The following is a 22,890-nucleotide window of genomic DNA, read 5'->3' as shown; positions in this document are numbered from 1 at the left end:
TGGTACTATTGTTTAATCTGAAAACCTTTACCACCTTTCAAAAAATAACTAATCGGTCACAAAACCACATACCACGAGAGATGCAAGTAGTGTCCTTGGCTAGGCTGGCCAGCTGTGCATTATACAAATCCACTTCTAAGGTACCATAGGTTTGCATGGTTATCAGTAAAGTTTCCCAGAAGATGGCAGGAACATGCATCACTCCGATAGATCAGTCTGCTAGGGCAGTTCCTAGACATAGTGGTGAGGCATTTTGAGGAAGGAATGTCTTTTTTTAATTTCTATGACAGTATCACATGAACTAGTAGCAGTCATGTCTAATTATCCACTGTAAGATGATTTCCCGTTCACTATTCAGTGATTTTGTTTTTTTAAAAAAATGTTATTGAGCCAAAGTCTGGTTACATAGCCCAGGCTGGACTCAAACTTGTAATCCTCCTGTAGAGTGCTGGAATTACAAATGTGTATCATTATACCTGATCTTCTAATCTCTGAATTCATGCATATCACTCCACAGTAAGAACCCACAAATATTCTTAAACTTTTGACCATTTCCCTTAGAGTTGCTACAAATATAACCTCAGTTCAAATAAACATTTATCAATTTGGAAAACTAGCAATAACATACAAAGCAATAATCTATCTAAAACAGTACATAAAAATGTCACAGTTTATTCACACCAGTTTTAAAGTGTGTGTGGTTTCACTCTTCTGTACTACAGCAGCTCTGTGACCTGATTTCTTCAGTAGAAAAGTCCAATCACATTACACAGCAATGTTAAAATGTTGCCCTCAATTTATAATGGAAGAGATTAATTTGCTCTCAGCCTCTAAAATGGATTAGTTTGCATTAATTGCCTATTAGTAATTTCTTAGTAATATTAAATATGTCAACAAATATTTCTTGGAAATAATGACTATATAAATAGTCCCTACCATTTAGGAGTTAAGACATACATAAATGAATAAAATGCAACATTTTCCCATCAAGAACTTAAGACTTTGGTGAGAAAAGAAAAATATACAAATATATAATGGTAATTCAATGTAATGTGGTCCTCATCAGAAGCATGTTAGGTTCAACCATAATAGGAGGGAGGGAGGGAGAAGAGGAAGGAAGCGAGTCAACAACTATATATGAAGCATTGAAAGCCTTCCTAGGAGGAAGCACCTTGATCCAGTCTTGAGAGATGAATAAGAATTAGCAGGTGGACAGAGCTAAGGTATAAGAAGCCTGTGCAGAGATTCAGAGTTTCAAAAATCAAAAGACATGCAGGAAGGTACACATGTGCATAGACATCAAAGTGAGTTGCATCAGCAAAGGGTACAGAGAATGGAGGATTCGGAAAAGGAGGTGATGGGAGACAGGGGGCATGCTGTTGCCTGTGGATGGGCTTTTCATAACATGTCAACCTGCAGGCAAGAGGGTGATCACTGAATGTCTCAGGAAAGTTCTGCTCAGATTCAGAGTAGAATGGCTTTTCAGAGTGATCATTCCAAGAGCTTTGTAGGAGGTGTCCACACTAGGAGTTAGCCGTGGAACAGAGAGGCGACGAGAAAGCCCTAAGAGAAAGAAGTGTAGGGTAACTGCCTGAAGACATTCAGGGGATGATCTCTGGCATCCAGGCTGAGGACAAAGCTGAGTCCTGGGGATGTGGATGGCAGTATTAAGCGCTGGCATAGAGGACAGCCCCATGCAGAGGTGTAGCCCCATGCCGTGGAGTTCTTGGACTCCTGATGGCGTCGCCAATAGAATTCAGAAGGTCACAGGACTTAAATGTGGGAAAAATTACAACCTCATATTCACTAACTGAAATGTCCCCCAATAATTTCAATTATAAATACAGAAAACACACCCCAGAAGTATGAGCAATGCCTGTGATCACCAGAATAAATCACACCACAGTTCTTAAGCGTATCCTGAGAGCACATTTATCCTAATTACTGCTTACAATTATAGTAGTTATTAGACCTATCACAGGATCTTGTTATTTAGTGTATTAATTTAAGAAAGGGAGTGGGGAGGAAAGAAGAGAAGAAAGAAGGAAGGAAGGAAGGAAGGAAGGAAGGAAGGAAGGAAGGAAGGAAGGAAAGAAACACCAAGGCATGGTGCTAACACCATAAACCCACACTTGTGGGTGGAGGTAGAAAGGTAGAATATTTGGGGCCAGGCTGGGTTACATAGCAAAATCCTGCCTCAAAACCAAACAAACAAATAACAGTAACAAATATAAAATCAGCAGAACGTATTTTAGCCAGTCATCATGACTCAAAACAAACCTGTAATCCCAGCTCCTGGGAGACTGGGGTAGAAGACTGTAGTGAGTTTGAGACTAGCCTGGGCTCCATTGTAAGTTCCAGGCCATTCTGCACCAAGATTCTATCTGAAAATTACAATACAAAACTATAATAACAACAAAAGCATTCACTGCTATATCACAATTTTCAGAATTATTTTTACAGCTACATCTCAGTATCATTCTATGTATTTTGTTAGATGTCTTTAAAAACATTATTCAGAAAAGGGACCAATGACTTCCCCCTCCCTCCAGAGGGTCTGTGCACAATTCAAAAAGCCCAGGTTAGTATGAGAACAAAACCATCAGAACACTTGGGCCTCAGAGAAAGCAGGTGAAGAGAGAGCCAGGACAGTGCCAGAGCGGGATTGGCGAGAGCAGAGGCTTGTGAGGACAGACCCACAGAGTTGGAAAATAATTACACAGAGGCTGGACTCTCTCCTCAACTTACCAGTTACGGTGTAGATCAGCCAACAGTCCTCTGTATGCAACAGAGCTAACAGACACAAAAACACAGGGCTGAAGGAGTATGAAGTAGCCCAGACTCCGAGGAAAGAATGGAAGCAGTCCATAGAAAAGAGGAGAAAAGAGCTGTCAAGGGTGGGGACGAACAGGTAGCAGGAAGTCGCTGCCCCTCGCCGTCACTCCCCAGACTTTCTGGCTCGGCCTGACTTTAGGCTCGTATCCATTGCAGTTTTCCTGAACCTAGCTGACAGGTGCATGAAGACCCACAAATGAGGAAGGCCGTTCCCTAAGATACAGAGGGCCACCAGGATGCTAAGTGGGTAAAATCAAATGCCCAGTCTCTCCGGTGACTTCAGTGAGAGCAGTCTCCGTGCACCCGGATCCAGATCACTCCTGTGTAGGAGATGGCTTAGCAGACAACAGAGTGTCCTACTCTGCCAGAAAGCATGCTGTTAGAAAAGAGACCTGGGAAGATGTTCAAAAGGCAGAATCAGGGGCAGGCTTTGGTTGTTTCTAACTTAGAAGAAATCTGGGTATGTTTCTAGAGAGCGGAAGGAATCAAAGCAAGAGGAAAAGTTCAGGATGTAGATGAGCCTTGGGGGAATGGGCTCCATCTGAGCAGAAATAAGTTACTATTACGACTTCCCATGCCAGGCATTCACCGCACCAGACATCACTCTAAACACCCATATTACCTGTTAGTACTGGAGTATTAAAACAATGATCTCCATTTCCCACACAGGGGAAGTAAAACCCAGCACATTTTAAGCAACTTGTCTAAGGACACAAAACAACAGTAGGAGAATGCTGTTTGACAATATTTTACCCCTTTGTATAAGGCCCAGCACCAAAGAGAAGTGCTCCAAATTGTTGGTTTGTACAAGAGAGACAAGGTACGAGCTATGGAATAGGTTTCCATCACTTAGCTTTATTTTTTTTCCCCTACAGGGAAGTGCCAGTCATTGGTTGAAAAATGGGCATTGAGAAAGGCAAAGCTCTGGCCCCAAAAGTCCTCCAGGTTTGTACAGGAACCCATGCCCACAGCTGAGTAACTCTGTTTTTACAAAATTATATATTCTTATAAATTGAATATTCTTCAGAATATCATACACGCATACAATGAAATATGATCATACATACCCCCACCCCCACCCCGCCCCATGAAACTCTTTACAGCTGCTACAACAGGGCCATGGAGAAGAGGGAGGAGAGGTGAAGGAATTGGAGGAGAGAATGCTGACCAGCATAAATGTTCAAGGTTCAGGTCCCAGCTGTGTTATGAAGATGAACGGCAATAAAGAAAACCAGCCAGTGATGACTCACACCTGTAGTCCCAGCTCTCAGGAGGATGAGACAGGGGAATTACCATGTGTTCAAGGCCAGGCTGTGCTACACAGTGACTTTGAGACCTAGGCTACAAAGTGAGACTATGTCCCAAAACATCAGAGAAAAAAAAGTAAACAAAATTTGCAACTATTTCAATTCATGATGTCTATGGCTCTAAGCAGAGATAAACATAGGTTACAATTCTTACCCTACCTAAGCCAGAAGTAATGTTATTAAATACATTCAATTTCCACCAGTAACCACTTAAGCTTGGACCCATCTACAAAGTCAGTTGTCAGCTATTAACAATATTTCTACTTCCGTTTTTCTAAATCATTAATACATTCCTTCTGTTTGCTTAAGATTATACTGCTACCAAATACTATTTTTAGAGCACCAAAGATAATAATCTTGTATAAGGAAATAGAAATTTAGAAATTCTAAAGATTATTCTAGGCTTCTAGTCTGGAAGAAGAAAATAAAATATTCAATATCTATTTTTAAAAACTCATTTAAAAGTCTTAAAATAAAAGTGCAGACTTGACAGTTCCAAGTCTCCATGGAAGCAACACTCTCTCACAAACATTTGAGGTTTGGGAGAAACTTGTGGAAAGTCATTACTGTCTGTCTGGAAGTCAAGTCTGGGATACACTGTTTAGTAGACAAGAGGTAAGTCCTAGGACAGAACAAAAGTAAAGATTTATTTCATTCATGTACCTTCCATCTATAGGTCTGTATATCATAGGAACTGTCTGGGAGAAAGCATGCCGAATTGCTAAGGTATTTGCCCATGACATTGGAAGGCAGTGACTGCTGTTTCTACTCAGAGAAGAAAATGTTTAGTTTTGATTTTCCGTAATATTCTGCTGTTTTAATCTAAGCCTACACCACTATTAATCCATTCATTTAAGAAAATTTTATTTTTAGAACATTTTTATACTTGTAGAAAAACTTTAAAGATGAGACAAATTTCCACAAACCTCCTAGCGGTGTTTCTTCCATGATTAACACAGCATGTTACCAACATACATGTGTAAAAACTATGAAGCTGATCTCTGTACAGTTCTGTTCATCAAACTCCAGACTCCAACTGAATGTACCTCGCTGCATTTTGCTCTCCTATTTCCTTGGTCTCTTGTTTCAGTAACATTAGGCTTTCCTTATTTTTTCATGACCTTGACAGACTTAAGGAATATAGGCTATACATCTGGTAGGATGTTCCATCTTGGTCTTTCTGATTTCTCGATCTTTCTTGTGGTTAGAATGGCAGGGTGAGAAGCGTGTGGTGGCCCACATCTGTAGTCCCAACACTTGAAAGGTAGGAGCAGGAGGATCAATAGTTTAAGGTCACCCTCAGCTACATAGTAAGTTTGCCGCTGACCTGGAGTACATGAAAACCTATCTCAAGAAACTACGATTATAGATTTTGAAGAAATAATTTAATAAAAATGATCACATCACGCCATGGATACAGAATAGTCACACATCACTAGTACATTAACTTCTTTGGTTAAGATCATGTTTGTACACTTCTCTGTGATAAAGTTCTTATCTTCCCAATTTCTTACCCTGTTTCCTTGAAAACAAAAACTCTAAATCAAACACACTCTCACCCCAGAGTAGGTGAATTTCTTCCTTCTGAAGATGCGTGTACTAACATATATAATTTGGAATTATTCTGTAGTGAAGGTTTGTCTCTACTGCTTACTTAGGTATTCAATCACTTTTTGAATACAGTGCACACTTGTGTGTATCATTTTATTCTTAAGTTATAACTCAATACTATATTTTTTATTAAATTTGGGCAGTAGAAACCAATTAGTTAGACTTTTAGTTTACCCCCCGCCACTTGAAATGTCCATCCTTCTACTTTGTTTTGTTTTGTTTCTGGATGTTTCCTTTTTCAAATTATAAAATGGTTATGTTTATCTTGAATTTTTCTTTATACTGGCTCTATAATTAGCCATTTCTCCAAAGTGCCTTTTATCTTTTCATTGAAGAGCTGTGTAAAGAATCCACAATCTAGATAGTATATTGCTTCAACTAGCTTTTAACATATGTGTTGAGGATTTAAGGGAGTGTGTATGTGGCACCTCTTAACATTGAGCTTACATAATCATTCAGCAATTAGAAGACCTTATTGTTAGTATGGCTATTGTTATACACACTTTTAATAAATCTGTATGTTTCAAATCCTCATCCAAAATGGCACCCACTGGCCACAGCATCAAACCTTGATATGTCTGTAGGTATTTCTTTATTTCTGAGGCTGAAGACCACATAAACCTAAGAAATGGAAATCCCTCCATCCCTAGCTCAGGAGCCTGCAGTCACTAGCCAGAAGATACTTTACATTTTCCTCAAGCTACAAAATCTGAAGACTTCTGTGAGAAAATTCTTCTCTGATTTTACAATTTTTTAAGTCAAAATGAAACATTTTTGAAGAGCACTAAAAAAACAAAATAAAACAAAACAAAAACCAAGCACTCACACATTCACATAAATTCACAACAAAATCAAATTCACATAAGGTCCAGACGGTGCAGTTTTGAATTTCTGCCCAAAATAGTTGTTGCTTTAAAACAGTGAAACGTCATCTTTGGGGAAATGGGTACTGTCCTTCAGATACATAAAAACACATTCAAATAAGTCCTATTTTGTGAAACACGGTGTGACTGTTCTTACAGGGCCATAGGCCACAAATAGATAACCCCTTTCATGAGTGAAAATAGAAAGGAAGAATCCTGTGAGGGTAACTTGAAAGGTCTTTCTACCTCAAACATCCTGGTTGTGAGCGTGGCTGCCAGGAATCTTCTAGAACAAGATCAGGTAAGACTCCTGGAGGATCTGTGAGAAGGATGTTGGGACCAATGTACAGGTCTTAGGAAATGAGAACGGGACTGAGTAAAGGACACAGGGGTACTTACAGCTTTCAAAGAATTATCTGAACTTTGTCCTGTTCCTGGGTGGAGGACACTGAAAAAATCCTAGTCTATGTTGGGGAGTCTTGGGAAAAAATCCTAGTCTATGTTGGGGATTCTTGGGAAAAAATCCTAGTCTATGTTGGGGAGTCTTGGGAAAAAATCCTAGTCTATGTTGGGGAGTCTTGGGACCGGATGGCTTCACATGAATGTCTTACAGCTCCTGAAAAATGTATCCCAATTTTCCTCCAGGAAAGAATTATAAGAACCTAGGCAAGCAGAGCCACCTTTGAGGAATTTTTAAAAAGACCTCAGAATTCTGGTAGGAATTGTCCATCTTCTGGGAAAGGGGTGAGAAGAGACCACATCAACAGAAGACACAGAATCAATACCTTAGAATAAAATTACAGATATTTATTTTCTTGGGGATGTGCCTTGTGTGTGCTCCAGCACGCATGTGTGGAAGTTAGGGGACAACCTGTGAGAGTTGGCTTTCTCCTCCCAGGTAGGTTATAGGGATCAAATTTAGGTTGATCTGATGGCGTAGCAGCAAGCACCTTTCCCCACTGAGCCATCTTGCCAGCCCAGGTTCCTTGACTTTTATTGTTCAAGCATTAATATTAATTAAACTTTAGAATTCATTATAATGACAATAATGGGTAGAGTGAGTTCCAGGAGGTCTGCCCTAGAAGTAGGTATGTGGTCAAATGTGTTAGTATAATGAGGATGAGAGTCATTTAGACCTATGTTGAGTTTTTATCCATCTTGTAAACCTCAATGTCTCTCATCTATTAAGGGGTGGGTAAGAAACTTAACCTGGTTTGATAAGATCTATAATTTACTTTAAGATAATTTGACATCGTGTGATATGTATGCCAATTAAATAGTCTTACTTCAAGGCAAACAATCTAATAGTTAGAATGGTTTTCATTTGTTGAAAGTACATGTATCTGTGCAGGTTAGCTAAAACTGTTTAAAAACGCTCATAAGAATAAACAGTAAGAGTTCTCTGAAGTCTTCACTGATGGCACCTTTTAGTGATGTCTTTGTCTCTGCCTGTGTCTCTGAACATTGGTTTAGAAGTTCTGATGGTGTGACGTGGACTAATGGATGCAAACCCCTACCACCAGGAAAGCTGTGAACATACAGTTGGAACCCCTAAAAGAAACTGGGCAGGCACGGTGGCTAATGCCTCTATTCACAATAGTTGGGAGCTAGAGCAGCAGAACTGCTATGAGTTCAAGGCTATAGAGACCCTGTAGTCAGGAAAAGAAAAGAACCAGAAGAGCTCATCAAGCCTACGGAACAAGTGGTATAGAATATGTGATGTCTGCTTTACTAATGAATGCCAGTCTACTAAATAAATATCTCTGTGGACGACAGACTGTAATCTCAAGCTCTCACTCATTAAGCTTGGTATAAAGGCTCTGGAAGAATAACTACTACCACCTCAAATTTGGGGAGTGGCCATGGTTTCCAAAAGTAACCTGAAAACTCTGCTATCAAATTGGCTTAAAGAAATTCTCAACCCCAATTCTTCATAACCCATGAGTTCCTGTGAAGTTAAATGAAAAGTTTCCCAGGCAATTTTGTGCCCTGAATATGTATGCATCACCTCTGTGTCTGTTAAATGTTCTATTATGTCTAAAACTGCAAGGCTAATCATACTTAAGTACACAATATACTGTAGGTATTGTGTCAGAGAATAAATGCATACTTTTAAATGTGGGATTTCCCTTGACGATATTATGAGCTTTAACTTTGATTTTTATTATTCACTGGGCCCCAATTTTTTCTTACAGAAACATTTTCCTAAAACTAGAAACAAAATATAAGGAATACAAGATATTTGTTTTTTAAATAATCTTTTTAAATAGCAATTGCATGAAAAGTCTTTCCATATTCTCTTCAAGCCTCATCTCAAACACTCTGTACACTCATTCTCCTTATATACTTTTATAATCTGTTACATAACACAGGGACACTTGTACTTAATAATATTCTGCATCCAACCAAATGGGACTCAGAATTATTCCTCAAAGCTTAGATCAAATATTACTACCCCATTAGACCCCAGACCCCAATAACTACACATCCATGTACTTCACCATAACACTTTATATGTAATAGAATTAATTAAATGGGCTTATAATCTTTCTGACTGTTCTGCTACTGTTTTGCTATGTGTATTGTCCACAGTCACGGTCACTAGGGAGATGCTCAATTAATGCGTGCTGAAGTTCGACAGCTGTTCTATGCAGGAACTACCCAGAAGCTCTTGGTCTTATCATTCTCCACACATCCAGATAGCTCCTGAAACACTATACCCTGGATGATGACAGCAGTGTGCGGGTGGATCATGGGACATTCCCTTAGGAAAGCAGGCATGAAGACAGCTGTTAGAACAGCCTTCGGGCTCCATGAGCAGCAGCAAAGACCCAGGACACAAGAGAGCTAGTCAAATTGCACCTGAGTTCCACGCAGGGCCACCTGTGAGTACCATTGTGCCAGAATCCCTGCAGAACACGAGAACAGGCAGGGTTTTGTCAGCAGTACTCCCAGCTGTGTAGGGAGACGGTACACATGTGTTTACAAGCTTGGCGTGAATAAGTAGTAACATATAATAAAAGAATTATTGCTTTATAAATTCATAAGTTATGAGGACAGAGTTTGAGAAATGAGCCAAGGCTTTTAAAGGGACCTGGGGCTTATGGGGTATAATGCCAGGCTCAATTCATAAGCAGAACCCCTATTTGTCTCCCCAGTTCTTCACTGTGTTGATTGTGTGATGCATTCCCTGCCTGCTTGACAGAAGGAGTTGATGCTGGTACAATAGCCTGACCACTGATGACCCACAGGTCTGAAACTGAAACAGAAATTGTTCTAAAATGAGGACAAGGCCGAGGCAGGCTATAAATAGTCCCATCTCTACTGATCACTGCTGAGTATTTCCTGTACCCGCCTCCTGATCCCACACTATGCTAGGTATTTCATAAACATTGTTTCCAAGCTCCACAGTGTTTGACAAAGCAGCTACTATAAAGAAAAACAGGCCCTAAGAAGGCTGGGTAGGCAGCTAGCAGGTGGCCTAACCTCTAAATTCAGAAACCTAAGCTCGGCCGTCCACGTTCCTTAACAAAGCCTGACTGCTGGGTCCTTAGAGAGGCATAAAAGTCGATACTTTGCGCTGTTTTGAACAGTGCCGAGGACAGTGGCCTGTTCCCCCTTTGGGTCAGGGTGTAGTAACCACACACTAACTTTAGGGACACTTTGACCAGATAGAGTTTCAGTTCAAAATTGAAAAATGTAACAAATCATTGCGGCTAAGATCTCCTGTTTAGCACAGCCCCATCCAATGCTCATCATGTGCATTTTCTCCCTCTTCTGCAGCACAGTGCACTAACCACACCCGATCCTCAAGTTGTCCTGGATCCATACTGTATCCAGATAAGCTGGGCAAGGTTCAGAAGCATCTAGAAATATCCTGGAGACAGGAGAGACTTCCATGAGATACTACCTAATTGTATCAGTCTGTGGTTTAGACAAAGGGAAGTCAAGAGATGAGCAAGCCCAACCTAGTCCATTACATATTTTTTAAAAAATGTATTATCATAAGCTCAACCTCATCAAACCTTCAACAGGGATCAGGTGAGGGCGGAGAAGGGACTGAGTGCTGGAAATGACTCCTAATGTCTTCCTGGAGAGACGGGCACTGGGGACAATGTTTTCTTCCAGACAGAAAATTCAAAATGAACATGTATAGAATGGGGATGACATTGAGGTATGCAGACTAGTCATGTCTAAAAAACTCAGAAAACTGGAGAAGTATAAATTTGACCCCAGGAAAAAATTATCAGAGGCTAGAAATCTAAATTCATGAGTAAACATTTAAACTCACTAAGATATTTCAGAAGTTTTTATAGAACAAAACTTGAAAACTATTTGTTATAGATACACAAACTTCATAGTTTTAAACGAATTTCATTATTTTAAAAAATAAAAAAATTAAAAGAGAAAGATGAAGTAAATTTTGGGGTGCCAGATAAATTGCAGAATCTGCTCCCGAAATAGTCACCTGAGGATGACACAAAAGACAGCTTCTCATTCCCCACAGAACTGTCTTTAGGAACCTTGTCAGAGTGTGTTTTGTGCTAGTGGATGTGGCCCTAGCTGGTGCAAAAGGAAACACTCTTCTCAGGAACCCGCTCTTTCTTACAGCAACTTCTTTCTCCTCCACTCTACTGAGAGCCGCTTGCTTAAGAGCACAGCATTTCTATACCGTGGCTGAGGAGTACTATGGTGGTTACTAGTCACAACCACTTACCGAGCGTCGACGTGTGTCAGGTGCCATTCTGTGAGCCGTGAACACTACGCACATGCTCGCAAGGCAGGCTTGACCATTTCCATTTTTCAAATGAGGACGTGAAGCTGGGCAAAGTTAAGCAACTTGCTACAGTCACAATGTCTGTAGCAGACAAACCAGAAATCCACCCCAGACCCGCCTTCACCGAGGCCCTTCACTATTGTGCATTACTTCTCTTGCTCATTAAGGACTGGTTTTCATCACTGACATGTAAAATTAAAAAAAAAAAAAACTAATATTTTATGATAACAAATGATTTTATTGAACCACATAAAGTTGATAATTATCTGGCCATCTGACCACAAAAATGGGAATCTCATACGGTTCCAACTAATGAAAGCAGTCACTCACATTTTATATAGATGTCTGGGGCAGCGGTATGAATTTAAGAGATACCATAGCCAATGGGTAGAGCCAGGAAGCAAACATTTTATCCCGATCACTAACTGAATGCATATGTTGTGGCTAAAAAGGACAAAAGGAATGAATCCGCAAGACAGGGAAGCTATGGGTGAGGACTACTGTGAGGGAAAATAATTGGTTGGTTTAAATGAAACCTTATGTGTTGACTATGGGCCGGCAACTATGAAGTACTGGGAAATTCAAGCTAACGGCATACACAATGTGAGAAAAAAAAATGACATATAGACACCATCGCCTAAATATTTGTTACAAAAACTTATATGTTGAAACCCTAACCCCCAAAGCAATGATATTAGCAAATGGAGCCAATTCGAAGCTCATTCAGATCCCAATGAATGGGATTAGTGCCCATAATTCCCCACTGTGGACACTTACTGCTCCCCAAGTCTGCAGTACCTTGATCCTGGAGCTCAGTTTCCGTGATAAGCTACCTACTGCAGTAGTACAACAGTGTTGCTGGATTAAGGCAACACATGTAACTGTTTTCACCTACATGAGAACAACAGGCACATTTAAAATACTGGAGCATGTTATTGAAAGTCAGAAAGTTAAGCAATTAAAAGTCATGGAGAACCCTGCAAGTGAGATACAAAATATTTGAGGTAATAGGAAATTTAAAAAAAATCATTCAAAGGAGACCAAGGTGCTATGGGATGTTCTGTATGTTAAATGTGTTGCTCTGATTGGTTAATAAATAAAATGCTGATTGGCCAGTAGCCAGGCAGGAAGTATAGGCAGGAGAGAAGAGAATTCTGGGAAGTGGAAGACTGAGGCAGAGAGACGCTGCCAGCCGCCACCATGACAAGCAAGATGTAAGGTACCGGAAGGCCACGAGCCATGTGGCAACTTACAGATGAATAGAAATGGGTTAATTTAAGATGTAAGAACTAGATAACAAGAAGCCTGCCACAGCCATACAGTTTGTAAGCAATATAAGTCTCTGTGTGTTTACTTGGTTGGGTCTGAGCAGCTGCGGGACTGGTGGGTGAGAGAGATTTGTCCTGACCGTGGGCCAGGCAGGACTGGAGAAAACTCCAGCTACACCAAGGTTTGGGGAAGTTATCCCAACAAACACCAACGCTCCGCCTCCTCACTCCTACCATGTCTCCCTAATGATTCTGCCATTTGAACACAAGCGCTATGTGAACACAGTAACATCCTTGGACACGGCAAGCGGCCATGCCACGTGCCACAGACGAGAGAAAATTCTCAGGTGGTATAATCAGCTATCTCACGTCATGAGACTGAGAAAAGTCAACTTAAAATACACATAATGTTTACTTTTAAAAAGCAAACTTAAGTTTCACTTACAATCATAAAATAAAAAGCACTTAGAGTTTTCAATGTTCCTATTCAGAGGGCATTTCTAATGGCTGCAGGATAGTCTGTCTTAAAAAAAAAAAAAGAAAAAGAAAAAAGAAGGCATTCTAAAAATAGTTTGCTGTTAAAATGGGTTCAATTTCAAGAAAAACAAACAAACAAAAAAAAAACACCTGCTCTTCAAGAAACACTTCAGAAGCATGACATTTAAAGCATGCCTTTTGAATAAAAATCATCAGTGATATCTACTATTAAAAGATAGTCTGCCTCTAAGTAAAAGTAAGAAACATAGCTGCCTGAACTAGTTGCTTCATTTGTGAGGTTGCATGGTCTGGCAAACGACTCCGCCACCGCCTTCCTGTGCTCTTCTCCTTTTACCAGAGCAACCGTATTTATTTTCCTTAGGACATTTTTAGCAGGGAAGGGCCGCTGCCAACCATGGCTTACCACTCTCCCTGCTGGTTGCCTGTATCGAAAGTTCTTTCAAAATTCACCAACCAAACCATCAAGCATATTTTTTAGCTAAGGATTCATAAATCAAAGGAGAATAAAAGACTGTGTTCCTAAAGGAACTTGAAATTCACCAAAGGCAACAACCACCAGGGTGTCTGTCTCCTCATTATGTGTGTGTGCAGGACCTCTCTGTCTTTTCACTATGTGTGTGTACGCTCCTGCACGAGTTCATACGCACCATGTATGTTCTCAGAGGCCCAAGGGAGCATTGGATCCCCTGGAACTGGAGTTACAGGTGGTTGTGGGCCACCGTCCATCCAGTCATCTCTCCTCCCCCTCAATGTGTCTGTCAAATGAGCTACAGCACCCCAGCTCCCTCAGTGAAACCCCATGGAGGAGGTGTGGCTGCTGCCCAGCACTGTTCCTTGCTTCTTTGTGACAAATAGGTCAAATGACATTAACAAAACATAGAGGCTAGGATGACAAGGCAAAAACCCACAGGGTGAAATTTATCTCTTCTTGAGATGATTCTATCACTGTTTTCTTGGTCCTCGGTTTCTCGCTTTATTCCTTTTCGGTTTGATTTAAAGCATATATGCTTAAAAATCTAATTACCGGGACTGAGGGGATAGCTGAGTGGTAGAGTGCTCCTCCAGTACATGAGAGACCCTAAGTTTGATCCCCAGGATGGCAAAAACAAGACACAGCCTTCCTTACATTCCATGTTAGGGTAAGTTTAGACTTTTTAAAAACCTGATTAACAGTTACTTTTATTTATTGCTAAGTTCCCATCTCAGCGTATGAGTCTGATCCTTTATTAGTGCTCAGAACAATCACCACTGCTTTACGGTTCTTTTTATTTTTACCTGTGTTTTCTGGTTTATGTCTCTTTTCTGGAGCAGCTGCCCTTCTGAAGTAGGTGTTTATAGTATCTTAAAGCTACCACTCCAAGCCAGTGCTGAAGAAACACGCATCTCCATGGCTTGCTCTGCCTACCGTCTTCTCCCTTCCCTTATCTTTATCTTTAAATGAAAATGGCAGGAAGGGGCTTTTATTGATCAGACTTGCCACACCTGAGTTCATTTTTACATCTAGTCCTCTACCGCATATGACCCTCCTGGTTTAGTATTAATAGTAGACAGGCTGCCTTCAGTAGTCATTCAAGTTATTCTTAAAGGGACATTCTCCTAAGTCACAGAAACATGGACATCAGATTGAACACAGCAGGATTTGAACTATTAAAAGTGAAATGTGAACAGATGATTTCACAAGGGGCACAGCCAAGGAGCTGCAGCGTCAGGTTCCGAGCTGTGAGGACCATGGCTGTGTGGCTCTAAAGAGTGTCAAGGGTGGCACAGAGATGAGGACCCGGAGGCTGCTGACCAGACCTGCCGTGTGCAGCTTAGAACTGTCCTAACACTGACAGGACTGTGGGCGAGGTGGAAACACACTGAGCACCAAGGATCGGGGAAACTGAGAGGACGCTAGAAAAACAATGGTTTTGAGCGAACCAGTGAGTGCAGGTAATGAGTTGGTAAAAAGGCGTTTACATCAAGAAGTTAAATGTAAGAAGATGATTGGGCACCCACGGGCATGCTGGTGTTACTTCATCACCATGCATGTGCCCACTTCATCTCAGGTGTCAGAACAAACAAAAAAGTAATCAGGACTGTTTGCAAGGAGAGCCCAGACAATGCCACAGTGTTGACTCTGTGACGAGCTCTCCAGGTAATATCTATGTGTGGCCTTGTGTTCAAGAGACAGCAACTCCCCTTCATAGATCCCTCGTGCTTCTATTCATTCACATACTCAAAAACAAAAAGAAAAGCTATCATTTTTCAGGGTACCATCACTCAGGTACCATCATCATTCAAGGTACCATTACTCAGGTACCATCATCATTCAAGGTACTATCACTCAGGTACCATCACTCAGGTACCATCATCTTTCAAGGTACCATTACTCAGGTACCATCATTCAAGGTACCATCACTTATGTACCATCATTCAAGGTACCATCACTCAGGTACCATCATCATTCAAGGTACCATCACTCAGGAACCATCATTCAAGGTACCATCACTCAGGTACCATCATTCAGGTACCATCACTCAGGTACCATCATTCAGGTACCATCACTCAGGTACCATCATCATTCAAGGTACTATCACTCAGGTACCATCATTCAAGGTACCATCACTCAGGTACCATCATCATTCAAGATACCATCACTAATGTACCATCTCTCACGCCACTGCATGAAAACTATGCGAATCTCTAGACTCACAACTGAACACAGCCCTTTCTCATTGTCACGATGAGTGAGAATGCTTCCCCATCTTGAGGCCCAGAGCCAATCGCCAGCGTCTCATTACCACAAATAGTAACTGGATCTGGACTGTGGGACGTTAGCAAGGCAGAACTGAGAAAGGTTCATTACATTGACTGTAATTCCCTTTTTAATTAAAAAAGTATGAACTCCTCCTGCCATAATACAACCTCAAATCATAGGTCCCTGGCCTCCTGAGGAGAGGGACTAAGATGATGGGGAAAGGGGAAAGGGGGAGCGGGAGAAAACATACCCAGGCAGCATAAATATGTTGTGTAATTAGTTAAATGAGAGTTAAACAAAGAAGGCGATGGAGGTAATCAAGGAGGAAACAAAGGGCGAGAGAATTGATATAAGCATTGAACCAATAGGATGCTTAATTAGCAGGCTTTGCAGAGAGGATTTGATTTCTCCCCTGGAAGCGATGGTGGTGACACATAAACCTGGCCTCCCAAACATCATCAGCTATAATGGAATATGTCCCTGATTGCCTGTAAAAGCAATACCGCCAATTTACCGGGCACACTGCTAGTTTCCTATGGGGGCGGGGGTCTTTTGCTCTGAGTTGTTTTCACAACAGTGGTCTCTTAGCTTTAAAGTTCTAAAACCATGCCTGAACTGTCTCAGAGCTAGGGGATAAGAGAGCCTCAAACCCAAATGCCCACAGGGCTCAGGCAACACCGAAAGGTGTACCAAAGGGACCATAAAGAACTGACTATGTAGTTTACAGAGTCTGGTATAAAAATGGAAATGCAGATCCCCCTAGGAAGATATTATAAGTTCCAAGGTCCCAACAGCAAAGTATTAAGCTACATGTGGATTTGTCCAACTGTACGGGTTATGACGTAAACTGCAAGCCAGGTTCAGTTCCGGCACCAGCCGGTTTGGGAACCTGCTCTGGAAGTCTGATGAGGTTTCAGTCGTTCTCCACATGACTCAAGCATACAGTTGCAAGATGGCCAAAAGAATTTGGAGCATGCTTTATGGCTGGGGACCAGAGAAAAGCACAGCTGGTGGACTATAAGAGAAACGATCCCTTTTATATCCTCACCAAGTCTTAAAACCAAAACAAGGATTCAGATTCTAACGGATACATGCTTCTGGAGGAGAAAACTTATGCCTCATTAATTCAGAATACCTAACAGTCAGACCCTCTGCACCAAGTCCTATAAAAGTGATATTCCTGTGAAAAGTGTTTCTGGTTACCAGCAAAGATGAGGGAGCTCTCAATCTTAAGTTATTTTTGTTGGCTTGTTTGCTTTGGTTTGTTTCTCTGCTTTGAAAAAAACCAAGGTGGACACATAAATGTTGCAATGGATTGAATCTGGAATATTCCCAAAGGTTCTTGTTTTAAGCACTTGGGACCCAGCTGGTATCCCTGTTTGGGGAGGTGAGCCATGGGCGTGTCTTTGATAATTATTCTTGCCTCGGGTTCCAATCCAGCGCTCTACTTTCTGCTCTGCCAAGATGTGAGGAACGGCCCCCTCAACGTACACGGTCCTGTGCCATGATATCCCTGTTGTGAGAGACCACAGTCTTCAAATCCTCAAGGCAAAGTAAGCCTCAGCTTTGCTCAGGTATTTTGTCACAGCGACGAGAAAGTAACTAATACAAGTATAGACCTAGAAACGTCCGTGTAAACACACAGCTTTACATAAATTAGTGTGATGTTATACTAAGCCTTCTCATTTGAACTGCTATTTGTATGGCATGCTAGTATAAACATGTAAGGCTGGAGCCTTGCATGCATACACCTCCACTGGCCAACTACCTTCCCAGAATGCTACACCTAGAAGCCTGTCCAGGAAAGGAGTTTGTCAAAGTGGGAACTATTACAATAAAAATGTTTATATCTCTCCTTAATTGATCTATCTTATACATTTCTTATTTTCTTAGATCAGTTTTGTCAAATAAGACAGAAATATACTTTCTGAATTATTGCAATTATATTTCTCAGAATAGCTTATACCAATATGACAATATCGGTCTTTTTGACACATGGCAAGGTTCTAATCCATCCCAAGGAGGAAAAACTGGCTATTATTCAATGTAGTACATTCATCTCCATATACGAACCATGTATGCATGGACAGCTACATAGCTATAGAGGTTTCTATATTAGCACATGGAATCAAAGTAAACAGAAGCAATTTTTTTCAGTCTCTAGGTGAAAGGAATCACCCGAACAATTGTACCAGCTTATTATCATCCCCCCTCCAGAATGTACTGTGTGTAGATGCTCCAACTGCTTCCTAACCAACCTCTCAACCCTGTTTCTCGTGTACAATAAAACTTGGGCCTCCTTGGAGCAGAATAGGACAAAGGCTAACTTCTTCCCAGAACCTAGAAAAGGCTAATGCACCCAGTGGAATAATATTTCTAAGTAGTCACCCTTCCAGAATCAATATCCGCGCTGTCAGTGTGTGCATTAGCCTATACTTAAACAAAGAACGGCCCCTAGAGCCCTGTAATGACGCTGGGAGTGGATGGCTAGAATGGGCAAGATGATGCGGGGATGACTGTACTGGCTCTCCTCAAGCACGAGGCTTCCGGGATGTTACACAAGACTGTGATTCTTGTACTAGAATCATAGCACCCAGCTTCAGCCACTGACTCTTCAGCCAACAAACCTTCTTTTTATTTCTTGACTAAAGAGGTGAATTCATATCAGACCTTCTAGCCTATGAGAGAGGTCTGGCTTTTATTATTTACCTGGTATTGCCAGCAAATGCAAATATCTTAAGATTAACAGAATACTACAGATCTGGCTAATAAGACGGGTACAACGAACTTGAATCTCCAATGACTCTGGCAAGACCCACTTTTAGTGAGACTCCGTCATGCCTACTCTCATTCACGTAGCCTTTTCCATACACAGATCCAGCTAAAGCAATGTGTCGAGCCAGGGTGGTGGCAAAGGTCTGAGCGTCAGTTCCACGTTACTTAAACACCTATGGTCAGGGTAGGTATTCACAGCTGACCAAGATTCACGCTCATCCTTACAGTAAACTGATCTGCGTGGAGTGAGGTTGCATTCCACCTGATCTTCCAATCAGAATTAGGAGGGGTGGGGCATGTGTGAGAAAGTAGGAATGACTAAAACAGTTAAGGTGTGGTAAAACTGGAGGGGCTTAGAAAGCATGCAGGCTTTCCAGCCAGAATGCTCTGGCTTGGAATCCCAGCCCGGTCGTTTATAAGATATGTGACTTTTGCCCAATGTCTAACCTAAGAACTGATGCTGTAAAATATGAATACCAGCGCCCAGTCTTATGAAGAGAGACTGTTACCTTCTGCCTCGTAATGTCATCTGAAGAGCTAAACAAGCCAATACACAAAGCTTGGTCCAGTAAAACTGATAAATAATGAGTTGAATAAATATTAGTTATAGTTGCTATTATGATTATTATTTTTACTAGCCCCACTATGGCCTAGTTATCTGGAAAGAATGATTGAATTCATCATAACTTTGTAATTCAGTAACAAAATCCATAACTAATTGCAGAGAAGAGAGTAACTGCGTGTGAGACTTACACAGTCTGAACTTGGCCACATAGTCAACATGGTTTTGATAATATTGCAGTCATTATGGCACAACAAAATACTTGAAAAATCTAGAAAATTTCACTGAGGCACCAATAAATCCAGCCATGGAACAGTTTCTCTCTCCCTCCCCCATACACACACACACACACACACACACACACACACACACACACACACACACACACCATCCCTTGGGGATATATTAAAGCTACAGCAACTGAAATAACCTTCGCTAGTAATTAAGACACAGCTAATCAGAGTGCAAGCCAGGCTGTGGCCCTCGAAGAAACAGAACACCCGGGTGACAGCTCCTGCTATCAAGGCTTTGTTCTCCTGGAGCAAAAAGCACAAAAGCATAAAGTTGAGGAACTGTAGCTGCACGCTGTGGGGGCTGGGAGGATGACAGGCTGGCCTGCCCTGGGCGGATGTTCCACTAGCAACTGTGCAGCAGCCCGCACCCACCAGGGCCCTTCCCCACCCTCCGAGCATGACTTCACTTTTCGAACACTGCCTTTAAGGAATCTGGGCCCTGTGACTTCCAGTAATTGTACACTTCACCCACGATGATGCAGCTCAAAGCACCGGTGGACAAAAGAGGTAAGAATTAAGTCACGAGAAGAAAGCCCGTTCAAACACTGCCTTGAGTTATTTTATCACAACTAGCAACGCATGTTGCCAAACACGTCTTTTCTCACTGCTTGTCATTGGAAGCAACACTTCGGAGGGAGTCTGATGGGTGCTGGGCATGGTGTCCAGACTTGTACTTCAGCAGCCAGGCACACTTTCCCTTCCCCCATCACCATCTCGCTCCTCCCCTTCACCTTAGAGCTTCTGGCTGGACTGTGTTCACACCCAGCAGTCCCAGCAGAGCTTTCTGCTCACACTGCGTCATTAAAAAAAAAAAAAAAAGCAGGCAGTGAACATCCATGCTCCTAAGTGCTTGGGAGAAAGCCAGGCTGAGTTGATTACCTCTTCCATTCCATACAGCTGCATGCCAGTCAGTCATACATGCCTAAAAGACTGGGGACAGCATGTGTGTGGTGTGGGATAAACAAACTCATTAAAATGCAAGCTCTCCCACTTGAGCTAGTGCCTAATGGGACTGAGAGGCTCAACTCCACAGGAAAATAAAAAATCAATCCAAGCTGGCTAGAGATGTTGCTGTTCCTGCTTCTTGTGATGTATCTGTTTCCGGCTCCATCAACAGTCTAACCTAAATGAAAAGGAGCGAGCGCAAGGGTGCTATTCTTTCCAGTAAGACTCTATAAATAAAAACTGTGAACGGGACCAACCACACTGAAACACAAGACCACTCCCTGGCTGTAAGCAGGCAGGCTGATCAACTGAACTGACAGGGGCCTTCTTTCCCTCCCGGAGTAGACATCACTTGCACCAGGGAGATCCATTTCATTTCCCAAAACAAAAGGCGATACACTGTTCCCTACTGGCCTCTCAGACTTGCTTTTAGAAAATAATACAAGTGAAGATGCTTAAAGACGAGCTCTGGATTAACTGTAAACAAGGCATGTTTATTATTGAGTACTCAGGGTCCAGTTCCAGAATTGAGTTGATGTTATGAGTGCAGAGATTGGCATTCCTAACAAGTATGAAGGACCCTGACATTTATGCATCACACCAGTTTGGGGCTAAAGTTAAGCAAGAGACAGCAGTACCACCGGCCCTCCCAGAGTCTCTCGACTGGTTATTAGTGACTCTAACTGCCGCAGAGAGATGTGTTCCTCTCCCAGTAACAAACCAGCCTGCAAACAACTCCAGCTACAGCCCCTAACTATGGAGGACATGAATTGAGGACATTCTGTACAAATCAAAGGACATAAACAATTTATTTCATCTGGTTTCAGTCTTTATGCTTTTAATAGATTCTTTCTTGAACATGCAAGAGAATCCCTTTCACATGGTGGTTATGTCAAATGCTTATTCAGCGCTCATTCCTCGCCACGAAGAACCTGAACCCCAATGGAGGTAAATCCTGAATTCCATTCTGCAAGTCACTAAATATTTCATAAATCACAGAGGCAAATGGGACCAATTAGCCCTGCCCCATAAAAAAGAAACATATCTTTACAATGTTAAAATACCATGAACTACACATTTTAGAGCTTATGGAGGCTTTTGCAATAGAAAATTATCCTCTGTTTTTTTTTTTTTTTTTTAATCCAGGAGAACACTAAATATAACAGGCGGAGATGGCGTAAGAAATCCTTACACTTGGATTCTTACATGATGCTTACAGGCCTTTGTCTTAACACAGCAGCCTGAAAACAGAATTAGGCAAAACAACCCTCCTTTTCTCCGATCCGTTTTAAACAGACAACATCCCCCCATCTCTGCTTTAGCAGCCGCCCCCGACTAGTCAACGAAACAGCCATGCAATTAAGGCCCGGGCATTTAACACTCACCATCTCCTGCTCCGGGCGTCTTCTTTTGATGTTTACAGCACATCTGTAGGATGCAATACTAGGAGATGCCTTGTTTGACCTGCTGCATGATGCTGTGACATCAGTTCAGATGATGCAGCTCATTATGGGAAAGACTGCTGTTGCTATGGCAACTGGGATGTGCTAGGAATCCTTGCTGCATTTCCAGTGGAGCCTGAGACAATACGGAAGCTCTGTAAGAAACAGACAATATGCAAAATCTAGTCCAAAGGAAGAGGGTTCCTCATTGGACTAAAATCTGTTGAGTTTAAAAAGGGTTTTCCTAGAGGAATTTGGGGAAAAAAATTAAAATCACCTCTTTATTTGTTGCTACAGACCTAGAGAATAAGAATGGGAGTGGAATGTACATTCAGCACTAAGAAAATACAAACTCATATTCATGTTTCCCTATCAGGTGATTTGATCATTTCTTCTCTCTGGCTAGTGACAATACCTCTTTAAAAGTTACTAAAAAGAGTTTTAGTTCCTGTTCAATCAAAGACCAAAAGAACAAAGCAAGGAGAGAAAAAAAAAAAACAATTTAAAATGCAATAAACAGCTGACCAAGTGAGCCTGGTTCTCAAGAACACAGACTAATAATTCTCAAAACACGGGCCAATCCTCAGCCAGCTAAGCCTGCCCTGATGGTGTTCCCTGATGGACAGCAACCCACAGAACTTGCAGCTGCAGAACTCAGCTGCCACCTAACCTTCAGGGGCAGTGGGAAGGGGTTCCAGTCTAGGGACTGTTCCCTTGTCTGACAGAGAACAACTCTCACTCACAGGCAAAATGCAAGTATCTTTGGGGGTTTAAACACAGAACAAGTGAAAGACCTGTAGAAATCTCTTGTCAGGGCCACTCCCAATGCTGGGATTTGCTGTTCTCTGGATACAGTAAGACTGCCTATCCTAGAGACCACTCCCTCCCCTCCCCCACTGGGCACATTAAAAGAAGACTCAAGAAGGGATTTCTCCAGTTAGTCAAAGAAAAGGAAATCCAAAGTAATTACTTAT

General features: G+C 41.6%; 1 protein-coding gene across 1 annotated transcript in view; it reads right to left on the bottom strand.

Annotated features, from left to right (window-relative positions):
- The window catches only part of Akap6 (A-kinase anchoring protein 6), a 441,797-nt gene extending 419,748 nt beyond the window's left edge, over positions 1 to 22,049 (bottom strand). Inside the window, 1 exon segment of the mRNA XM_052738516.1 lies at positions 21,860 to 22,049. The gene's annotated coding sequence lies outside the window, so the exon portion shown is untranslated.
- Between the last annotated feature and the right edge of the window lie 841 nt (positions 22,050 to 22,890).

Source organism: Peromyscus californicus, unplaced genomic scaffold (genome assembly GCF_007827085.1).
Source record: "Peromyscus californicus insignis strain IS unplaced genomic scaffold, ASM782708v3 Scaffold_15__1_contigs__length_86483966, whole genome shotgun sequence".
NCBI lineage: Eukaryota > Metazoa > Chordata > Mammalia > Rodentia > Cricetidae > Peromyscus > Peromyscus californicus.
Note: the sequence above shows the minus strand (reverse complement) of the source record. Positions and strands in the feature narration are given on the sequence as shown.